This window comes from Folsomia candida, unplaced genomic scaffold, assembly GCF_002217175.1.
Source record: "Folsomia candida strain VU population unplaced genomic scaffold, ASM221717v1 Fcan01_Sc001, whole genome shotgun sequence".
Lineage (NCBI taxonomy): Eukaryota > Metazoa > Arthropoda > Collembola > Entomobryomorpha > Isotomidae > Folsomia > Folsomia candida.
In genome coordinates this window covers 9,429,296-9,440,848 of record NW_019091193.1, presented here as the reverse complement: position 1 = coordinate 9,440,848, position 11,553 = coordinate 9,429,296, and the positions used below count along the sequence as shown (strand labels likewise).

General features: G+C 38.9%; 1 protein-coding gene across 2 annotated transcripts in view; it reads left to right on the top strand.

Moving 5' to 3' along the window:
- Window positions 1-11,553, top strand: part of LOC110841965 — a 44,924-nt gene that overhangs the window by 2,889 nt on the left and 30,482 nt on the right. The window contains exon 1 of one of the 2 annotated variants that reach the window (XM_022087670.2): window positions 2,263-3,267. The exons of the other annotated variant lie outside the window; for it this stretch is intronic. The gene's annotated coding sequence lies outside the window, so the exon portion shown is untranslated. Of the gene's footprint in view, window positions 1-2,262; window positions 3,268-11,553 lie in introns of those variants that run through there. 2 annotated transcript variants of the gene reach the window in all.

Below are 11,553 nucleotides of genomic sequence, written 5' to 3'. Positions count from 1 at the left end.
GCTGATGAAACCAATTGCAAACTCATTCATTGTCATTGATGGAGAATTGCAGAAATTCTCGCCAAATAAATATACAGCTTCCATTGTCAACAGGATAGGGATAAATCAGCCGACACAGCAGTTTGATTATGAGGCAGTTGATTTACGAGATTTCATTGTATAAATTACTTATATGGCAATCTGCGTGTCTGTGTGCTTTGCAATACGTAGAATTCCATCCAATAAAATCAACATTCTTGTCTAATTCCTCAATTTTAAGGATCACAAAACTCGTAGTTCTATTGGTTTAGATGGCAGAATTATGCGTACACAGACAGAATGCATCGTTTCTTTGATCTTGGTTTCACATACATAGTTTGTAGTAGCTTGGTCTACCCGTTTTAAAATTGATAAATTGCTTCCAATATACCGTCAAAATTGATGGTTTCATTTGAAACATGTCAGTGCAGGAGTTCAACAACAGAAGAAAAGTCATTAACTTTTTGCCTCACATCATCTAACCAGTCATCGAAATTTGTGCATGCTAGGCAAAGAAATGATGGATTTTCACAATGATAATTTTCAATCCATAAAAAATTGCTCATATTTCCATTTTAAAAAGATGCGTAATAGAACATTGGATTGTAGAGGAGTGGTCATAAAGTGCATTACAGTAATATAAATGACTATTCAATGCAATCTTTTGTATGCCACATGGACTAGGAAAATAATTCAAAGGGTTTACATTGCAACTGTTTTTCAATAATATGCACGTAATATTTTATTTGTGACTATACTTTGATGTTGAAAACAACAAATGACGAATACTGAACCTTCGATGAACTTGTAAAATTATGAAGAATTTTAATTTTATGGGGGGAACAGGCGTGTTCAACTAAAAAACAAAAGTTTACAAGTCTCAACCTCGCCTCTATATCTTCTTGAACCTTCATTCATCTCGTTGTTAAGTTTTTCTATGCAAATGGAATTTTGACAGCAAAATTCACGAAGAATGAAACCTTAGTCAGAGCCTGTTCAATTGTCCAACTTTGGTTATGCATACATTGCATCACGTCGCTTCTACTGCAATCTATGGCGTGGCTCTCATTCTTTACAACTTTTTCATTTCCATATAATATGAACTACTGTTGCTGCTGCTGCATTTTATCTGTTTACGAGACGGGAAGAGTGGAAAATGCAACAATAATTATAATACTCCCGTGATATATCAAACCCACTTAGGTATCCTCTACACAAAACCCTACAAATCCCACCCACAACACGAAAATGAAAACTTTGAAACTCAAATTTGTCTAGTAATCTGATGCAGTTCCACACGTTTCAAAATATTCGTAAAGCTTGCCTTCAGGATTGGACGGATTGCATGTTCATGTACCTTTTCCTCGACTACTTATCTACTGTAGCCCTGCAACTGCCTCAAGGTTTGTGTATGTATTCTTCTCGAGAATCGGTTTCTGGTAAAACACGACTTCTTAAACACCTTGTTGTTACATGTTCCAAGACTGTTCACCACGTTACATTGCACACCATTGAGCAGTGCACAGTAAAGGGTTGGTTCAGTTGGTTGATAAGGACAATGGAAACGTTTCTCAATGTATCTCACTCAATGAGCCGGTGTCTCACAATGGCTTAAACACCCAGAGTTTGTATACATACGAATGATGGGAGTTGAGTCAAAGGGTTGATGAACCGAGAGAATCATCCCACTAGTCATCATCAGTTAAATATGTTTGACTCTCACCTCCTTAAGCCAGCACTTCATTGCTCCGTCTGTCCCTCCCAAACATGCAGAGCTCATCTTTAAAGAATGTGCATACACACGGTTTGAAACAAAGACCTTGGTTTTTGTGTGTGCAAAATTACAATAATGTACGAGTACGTACAGTATGCATGCGCGTATGTACGTATGTGTGTCCAATCCAACAAAATCCATGTGCACCATTCGAATTTTACATGTATGTGCACGTAATGTGAATATATTATGTATTTTAAATCGCCATAAACAATATTCTTATGTCTCATTCGTATGAAGACGAGTATTTAATTCCCATTGTTATTTGACAAGTATTGCACCCATTGAAAATTCCTTCTTGATGTTGACCAAGATATTCCATTTTAGAGATTAAAATCACAAAATTTATAACCAATGTAGAAATCATTGATGAAAAATAATGTGAACCAGGAAGAAAGCTGAATTCTCCACAAGGAACTTGTGTAGGTTGCGCATGGCTTCATACTCATTGGATTATTAGGCTTTGTTGGTGGTGTTTAGGTCCGTGGAGCATTACTTTTGCCTGTGCTTACACTTTCCTGCTTCCACGTGAGTTTGGGGCTTGGATTAGATTCCAGAGGCAGTGCTTTCACTTCAACAAAGCTACCATCACTATCACACCACGACGACAACAAACCAGGGTTTCCGTTCTCCATCCAGCCCGACTCTCTCCCTACCGAAATTCGGGGCAAAGTGGCATTCTCTAGGTTGAGTTGCCGTGAATATATAAGAGAATGGCTCCTCCATGTGGAAGATATCACTCGGTGTCGGTAGCTCAACAGGGAACCACTTCCTTCGTCGGTTGAAGAAAGTCATCTGTCTGCGTCTCAAAACCATTTCATTCTTCATCCCACACACAAAACTTATGTGCCGTGTGTGCGTAGGAGAAATCTCTCGACTTGACTTCAGACAAGTGAGCCCCAATCCACTCGCTCTCAATTGCAAAGGAATTTTCACAGATTGACTCGAACTATTCTGATCGGATTTTTGGATCTCACTTTCCTCCAATCCCAACAAGTACGGATAGACAACTTGTTCACACACTCGACTTTCACAAGTGCAAGTGTTTAATCCGACGATATTCCGTTTTTGCGATCTACTATATTCGCGTTACTGCTCCTTGGCTGGCTTTGTGTGATCAATCAATTTTCACGGATGGACGGGGGCGATGGAACAAATACGAAATTCATTGTGAAAGGAGTGTGCTTGAACATGATTTGAAGTTGAGAGATGATGGAAAAATGACGGCCCTGTTACACATGTCACTGTTCACCTCGACTACTGTTTGCCATTCCACAAGTACTCTATAGTACTTAACTAGAGCACTGTTCTACATATGCGTATATCCACTCTGACAAAAACTTTGTGTTTAAAGAACTTGTGAGGCGAACATCATAGAAACTGGTAAAAAAATTTGTTGCCACGTAATAACTTTACTTTCTGGCAAAGTTGGCTCTCTAACCAATACTGACGTGAAGATATCCTGCTGAAAAGTGGTAAGCTGAGACTACTCAACAATTAATTTAGCAATGCATACCAGCGGTGTCAAATATCATGTTGACAGTATTAATTGCCTCCATGAAAACAGGACACGGTCTGAAAATATTTAGCATCCATTTAAGAATAAAATATTAAAGAAAAATTACCATTTTGGGTACTTTACATATTTTCTTTAAAGAAGTGATTGACTTTAGATTGCTCCACAGGAAAAATCTAAAAATCTGGAAAATTTGTGCAGCTGCATAAATCAAGTTTAGGGTAATTTTCTCTTCGCTCGTCGCCCTTTAAACTTAAATCTGATTTAGTCAAATTTTGCCCCACAGAATCCATTCTGTTGTGATGATAAGGGAATTTCATTTTAATATATTCCAAAAGATGAAACAAGGACTCAGTTAACAAACAAACCTCATTTTAGATAATATGCATTTTCGTGTCGTTGCATTTGGCTTCAGTGTTAGTTGGTATTTATTGAGACAAGAGGAAAGTAGAACGTACGGGGCTTTTAAGATCAAACTGTATGAAATTTGCATTGACAGAAATATAATCCTCGACAATTACTCCATTCCTGTGAGAAACCTATGTATTCACGTACATTTTCCAGATCTACAACGCTCTGCCCATACATTTTCTCCTGCAACTTTCTTAATGTCGAGTTTAGTAGGGCAGTCCTCGAATGGTTATAAGAAAACCAGTGTCATTCAACCAGTGTTTCTCATTTCCTTTAACCATCACCAGCTACATACAAACCAGACAAAACCAACAACCCAATTCCACCATAACCCTCAGTTCTAGAGTATTGAGACATAAAATAAACGGGATGCCTCCAATTCGGGAAAAGCAACTTGAAGTTACATAGTTAAGTTTTAATGATCATCAATAAAACCTCCAAGTCCCAAATACCATTTAAGTTGAGGAAGGTAAATACCGCCCAGTCCAATAACTGTAAGGCATGGCGGGGCTGGTTTCCTTACTTTCATTATTTCGCGACGAGGTTACTGCGCGCTGCTCATCTTCGTCTTGGACGATGAACAACTGCTTTGTTGTTATCTATGTTTATGCCCCTTTTAATGAGTCAGCTAATCTCTACGTGCATAAATTCTACTAACTGCATTCAACTGCTTTATTACACGCTGTCTCTTCTTTGCACAATCACATACTTTGGCTGGCCGTCCCTGCGGAATAACGAATTAAGACCACCTCCACCAAACTATGACTTATCACTAAGCTGAGGGAAAGCCAAGTCTTGAGACAAGCGAAGACAATGAATTTCTCTGCATTTCCGATTTTGATTCAATTTTATCTCTTAATAGTTGGTTGGTTTAGCAGTTTGTATTGAGGCAAAACTCGGTCACTGTTGGTTTAGGGGGGTTGTTGTCTTAACCAAACACGCCCAAATTTACCTCGCCCACTAGCATCTTTGTCATAATAAGTACGTAGGCAACCTGCATAAGAAGATTTGGCTAATTTGAGACAGTAACAATTATGATGCATCACGTTCTCCAAAGAAATATGGGGTTCGAAACACAGAACAGCAGGACATCGGAGACCATTATGTACGAACATATCACAGGGATTTATTTAGCAAGAAGCTTAGGAATCTAAATTAAAAACTATTTGGCCCCTTTCCTTTATTACAAATAACTCGTACTGCAACGTTTAAGTTAACCGAGTGCTAAAGTGCTCCGTACAGCCCCTTCCAATATAGCCTGCATTCAATTAAATGTGAAAATGAAAGTGGGAAACAATGAGGCGACTAAATGATACCAGAACGGAAGAACTTTTGCATTTAATAACTTCAACACCCAAAGTTTTCTCAAAGTTTAGCCTTCAGCAAATAGGAAATATAATGTGAATTTATTGCATTTCACGCTTCCCTGTACGAGCTGGTCATGAAGAAACACAAAATAACGTGAGCTTACTCCCACTTAATACATTCGCCACGCCACCACTTTCTTCCCACAGCCTTTCCGTTGTCTTATTATTACCACTGGCACCGCTACTACTGCTCCCAATTCCTTTATGATCACCCCAACGTATTTACACCCAACACTCGACTCGCAAGTCTCTTTGGTTTCCCAGGAGGAAGGAAGAAGGACAATTACACAATCCAGGTTACGTTGAGAAAGTCAGTAGGAGTCGAGAAGGAAAATTGCAGTCTGGCTGGGCTGTGCAAATTCCGTTGGTTCGATTTTTGCGGAATTCGCTCATAAGGAAGGAAGGAAAGGGAAACCAGTGGTTGCTAAATAACAAACTGGAGCAGCTTGAGGAGTGGGACACCTTTAATAATTAAATGCCCACGCAACCCAAAACACATGAGTATTTTTCCGTGACATTTTTCCCGTCAGGAAGTGGACGTAAATTGAGTCTGATCCCAATCCCACTAATGTTCCTGTATTCCAAGACAAGCTAAAAGTGACCTTAATAATTGATCCTAAAATGGGAATTGCTACACGAAGTTGGTTATTGCACTGCCAATTCAGTTCACTTTACTGAATAGTTATTAGTGCTCAAACTTTGCTCTGTTGCGCTTACCTTTCAATTTGGGAGCTTTTATATCCACAAGATCTCTGCAATCGTAAATACAAAAAAATTCCTGATGATGAGATGTTCAAGTGAATACGTGCTTGCTGACAAAATTAATCCAAATAGTCGATTGCTTAATTTTGTTTGTTTTGCAAAAACAAGCGGTATTGAGAATGCTTAATGAATAAAGTAGATTTTGATCAGCCACTCGAATAATTTGTGAATACAACGTTGCCAACATTTCCCAATATTGTTAACAAGATTTCGGCAGTTTTATCACACAACGGACCAACAGTGGAGATGACATTAGCAAAACGGGTAGGACATGTTTTTCAAGTAATTGCTAATCGGGGGACATTAACATGATAAAGAGTGGCAATTAATCCACTCTGTATAATACCTGCTGCTATATACTGCTTGACGGTCTCGCTATACCTTTATGCTCAATTTTGTGGAAGTAACGAGTTCAACCTGTCCGTTTTATTTTTGAATGCTCAATCCTCATTCCTGTTCGCTCAGTTTTCGCACGACATTATTTTTTTCGTCGTCAGCAAGCAAATATGTTTTACGGGCATAATTTAGTTTAATAAAACCCTTTTTGCGTTTCCATTTTCTTTCCCACCGTGTTTCTGACCTAGGCAAGGCGAACGAAAGGGAAGAGTTATTTGATTGCCTACTCTGTCTTCAGAAAGTGAAAATGGTGAAAGTTCAACAACGGCGTCCTCGTCGTCCAGATTTTGTATGCAGAGTCGCTATTCGCATTTATGAGTTACAGACAGATGAAAATTATGCAAGCCAACTTTCCACCCTTGGCCATAGCTCCCACTACACCTCTAGATCGAGACGATATTAAAGGATTTATGTATCCATGTACATGAGATATAGCATTGCTTCCTTATATCTCGCTGTATGTGAGTTTTAGAAATTAATTGTTACGTTGCTATCATTAATTTTTGCATTGACGAATTACGTAAAGTATTAAAATTTTAAGTATGTTCATATACTTGATTAAGTTGAACGTAGTAAAAAGGATCATGAAGGAGTAATTGTGCTGCGTGTTGCTAGCTTTTAAAGCCAGTTCATCAGTTGAACGTCTCCGTGAGGGGGCTGTGCGTCGTTAGAATGTGAGTGACAGAGTTGCGTATATGGCAAAACATGACACGAATGCCAAGAAATCATTTAGCTGAAAGTCCTCAACTAATTACTACTACACAGTTAAATGTTTTCACTGGAAATGTTCCAAAATTAATAAAATCTACTCCATCTCTGATTTGGAGTAATTACCTTAACGAAGACACGTTTAAGCATAAAATTTCCACATAGGACGGAATACTTAACTGGGTTCCATTAATCAGTTATACATGCAATTTGTAACACAACTCCATTATTCTTTTATATCCACGTATGTACGTATTTACCGATGAATGAAGTCGTGCATACCGCAACAAATTAGTTATCGTTAGCGCTGAATGTGTTTTAATCAAAATATCAGGGTTTGGCAAGAGTTAAATTTTCTTTAATAGACATTTTCGTACTGTGTTAGTCTTGGATACTCGTTCAAGAAGCGAATCTAAATCATATACGGAATAGTCTCGTAAGAAAAAATAATCCTCAGAAAGAGGTTCCAACTGTTGGCTACTCATTCACTCTCGACTCATTCTGAATTCAATATTTCAACCCAAAAACCTCGGAATACTACATATTTCTCGAGATTCAAAGATATGACATTTGGCAGAGATCGTAAAATCCTTGGAGCAGAACAAAAAGTTGAGTGAATCTGAATTTCTGGAATACGATGAATTGGAACAAAGTACGACCAGTGTTGGGCACGAGCACATTTTTCTGCAAAAAAATAACACACCCAACGCTCATCTCTGAGGAAGTCAAGTCGGAATGAATTCATGCACAACCAACATGTGCATGGCTGTCAGAAAGGAGGAATTGCACAAAATGTATAATTTTGAAATGCACACACCATATGACAGCTACATGAGATTCCCATCAAAAAGTACCCCAAGACGAAGTCTGTTTACACTTATTTATTTTGGCAAGTCTTGTTTAGAACATGGCCCTTACTATTTTTCTAAAATGTTCCGTCACCCAATTTCAGTCCAGTACATGAGTTGCGCAGATTATGCAACATGATCCACAACTGCTGATGAACGATTTAGATATTATTTAAGCACTCCTAAATGGGCGATTTTCCTCCAGATGCTTCCCCATTGCATTTCGAGAGGGGGAAAAGCGTAAAATAGAGATTAGATTTAGATTAGCCAACAACAACAGGCTTGTCTTGCAGGAACGGAAATAAAATCTTGATACCTTGCGCAAGCCTGCATACTAAACATATGCACTTACTGAGGATTAGAACAAGAGAAAATGCCACGACTAGCCGTCATCCTTCTTATTGTCTAATGCTAATGAATGTTCCGTGTCTGCAGCCCATTTTTTGTACTGTTTTCATACCAGGGAAAGATTTCAACTGCGGATTGTTGTCTTTATTGAGTGAACAAGAACACATACCAGTCAGCCTACTATCAGCAAAGAACAACTTACTTACAGCACATGCACATATGCCTACGCTCTATTTTTGCTTGTTGTTTGTTTGCTGAATGAAGTTGGACCGCAGCAGGAGGTCAAGTGCCAGAACAGAACTGAACGCTTTGCAGTGCCAACTAAAGGGATGCACACTAAAGTAAATTGAGCTGATCCGGCCGAGGAGAAAACAAATCTTTTAGTCAGAGTGAAAGCCCACTCACACCAGCAGCAGCGGACCAGGACGTACGACGATCAAGCTGAGGAATGAAAAGTCACAAAAGCAAGAACGAGAGGGAGAAGATCCGCCAACGTTGTTAATTCGCTCAAAGGACCCGATGTGAAAGTAAATGAAAAGGAAAATAGTGCTGCTTGTTCTTCGTAATTTAAGTGCTCTTTTAAAATGTTTGTGGGAGTTGCATTTCCTTCGCAAAGCTGCTTCTTCCTCCATGACTGATATTGACTTGCATCAGAGTCAGTCACTGGATCTCAAAATTTCCACGAAGGGAAACGTTAATTTCGAAATGAGACATCATAACGACGGGCCTTTGTTTTGGCGATGGCAAGCATTTCCACTCAAATTGAAGTTTGCTTAACTGCTCCTATATTTTCCCTATTGGCATAATCATAAGGATTTCATTGGCCAGTTTTATATAACGGTTGCCAGCCATTGTGCTTTGTTGTATATTATATTCCTTTCCCTTGCAGCAGCGCTAATTATCACTCTGCTACATATATACAAGCAAAATGAGCTGTGTGCATACTTGGTTGGGTATCAGAAACAGAATCTGAAACTGATGCAGAGAGAGAGAGAGGCGTTGCACTTTAACAACGTTGTTTTGATCGATTGACTTAAAATGGTTTGGCCTTGAGTTCTTTTGACTCCGGCAACAAATTTTCTAACCAAGAGCAGAAGAACTATGCTGCTACGCCTCGCCTACAACATAGTATTCAGTGGACATGACTTGGTTGCGGTATAAGCTGAATATCCTGCACAGCTAGGTCAACGTCTCTCACTTTGATGTCACTCGAACGCTTGACTTATTACCTCCCAAAATGGAAGATTTAGTGCGATAATAAAATTTACTCATTACACTTTACGACTCAAAACAAAATGCCGTCTTTGAGGTTCTTGACACAAATTGCATGCAAATTTGAAGCGACGACGTGTCCCATCGATGAGAGGAGTTCATTAGCGCACTTTACTTTAAAACGTGGCCAAAAGTTATCAAAATTATCCCTCGCATAATATAAATTCAGGGATTGGATGGGATGAGCCGTTAGCAAAGACAGCAAGTGCGGGTCTTACCGAGTAATGTGACAATGTGAATGGAATAAAGAGTGGAATGAAATTTTATAATGCAAGTTGGGTAATTTTGAACCATGCACTTTCGTTCTAAAATATCCGCTCACTGGATATTAAGCATTGCATTGCAGACTCTGCATGTGCCAAAGTTCGTCGTCGGCGGCGAAAGCGTAGGAGTTTATTTGTTTGTATATCAGGACTCAAAGCGTTGATGCGGAAGAAACGACGGCTCGTTTGTGTTTCTATTTGATCTTGCGTCCTCTTGTGTGGCCTTTTAGGCGTCGAGGAAATTGACCTACCACCATTTCAGCCACCACCACGCGTGCCATAATCCGCTCTACAACTGCAGAATTCTGAAAACCAAAAGCTGCTTTCTCTTTCAAATCCCAGGGTGGAATTGTATTTCTGATATCTTGAGCAAGGCACTCACTCACCCTCATCATTCCATCACATCATCATCATCATCGTTGCACTTCACTGGAGGAAATGACGTGAACATTATAGAGTTTCACATGTGCGCTGCTATGATGAGGGCATCATTCGGCCAACTCGATTTAATGGACTGCATCTGTCAGATATAATAAACCAGAGTATTTGTTGCCAGCTGAAGCACTCAGAATTTCATTTTCTCAAAAGAAATTTCAATTTTTCAAGTTTTACCAACTTTCTCTTTTTTCTCAAATGCAACAGATATATTGTAACATGCTTATTGTAATATCGCCAAACATTGTAGATAATCACCGGATGCTCTAATTTCCACTTTGGATATTGAAAACAGTGTTCATTGTGATAATGATAATACTTTGTGGCCACTAGTTAAGTAGGTTCCCGTCATTGTGCTTAACTGTGGCAAGACGGACGTTAACAGGAACCGGAAATGAGGGTAGAAAACTTTTCACGGAGGTCATTGAAAGCTTGTGAAAGAAAACAACAGCGATTTGTCATTAATGGGAATCGAGCGGCAGGACGGATGGGAGAAAGCGTTTAAATGTGGGTAAGGTTTTAGCCAGTAGCGCAGTCATCACACTTTCTGCCAGCCAGCACTAGTCACGACAAACGTGTACGTGTTGCACGCCATTCGTGGATGTTATCTTCAAAGTGCTTTCAGTTTGTTGTTTCTACGTCAGTTAGTGAAGTTATTTGGGAAACTCTGTGAGAACCATATTGCTTCATTTCCATGCAGTATTAGTTCTCACGCCATACGTAATGTCAATAGTGCAGTATTGCATTATATGTAATTCAAAAGTTATATAAGCTTTAATCAACGAACGATTCGTGTTACAAGAGCAAACAAAGCCAGCAGTTGAGTTGGTTGGTCATTTCATGCGTACATAAACAAGAAACTTTGCAAATTGTGTGGAGTAAGGGGGATCTTATTTGTTCCAGCATAACAATGTTTTGCAATTAATATTTACTTACGCATATCAATTTAGAGTTATGTTATTAAAGCAACTAAAAAAATATGACGATTAATAAGGACTATTAAAAATATGCAGCCGCGATTTTTTTAAAAATTAGTCTATGATGCTTCCCACTCTCCGTAGACAATAAAGCGTGTAGTGTAAACCACCAAAACCAGTAGGATTAGAAAAGGATTTAGGATAAATCCGTTCTTGGAGAAAGCTTTTGCGTTACATCAGAGTTTGGACCGCTAATAAATAAATTGCTGCTTGTGAATTATGGGCCTTAGATTCTTGTCTCTTATCCATTCCAAGAGCATAATAACATAATATGAGAGCTGCTAGTTTGTGTGGTACACACAGACTTAAGTAAAAACTACTCCCTGCACGTTCTTGAATCTCCAGGAAGTAAGTACAGACAGGCACAGATACTCGCGTCAAAGACATCTATATTCAGGTGGAATTGGGATGTAAAAATCGTGCGACACTTTTGATATAGCTTGTTAAAAAATTATTCA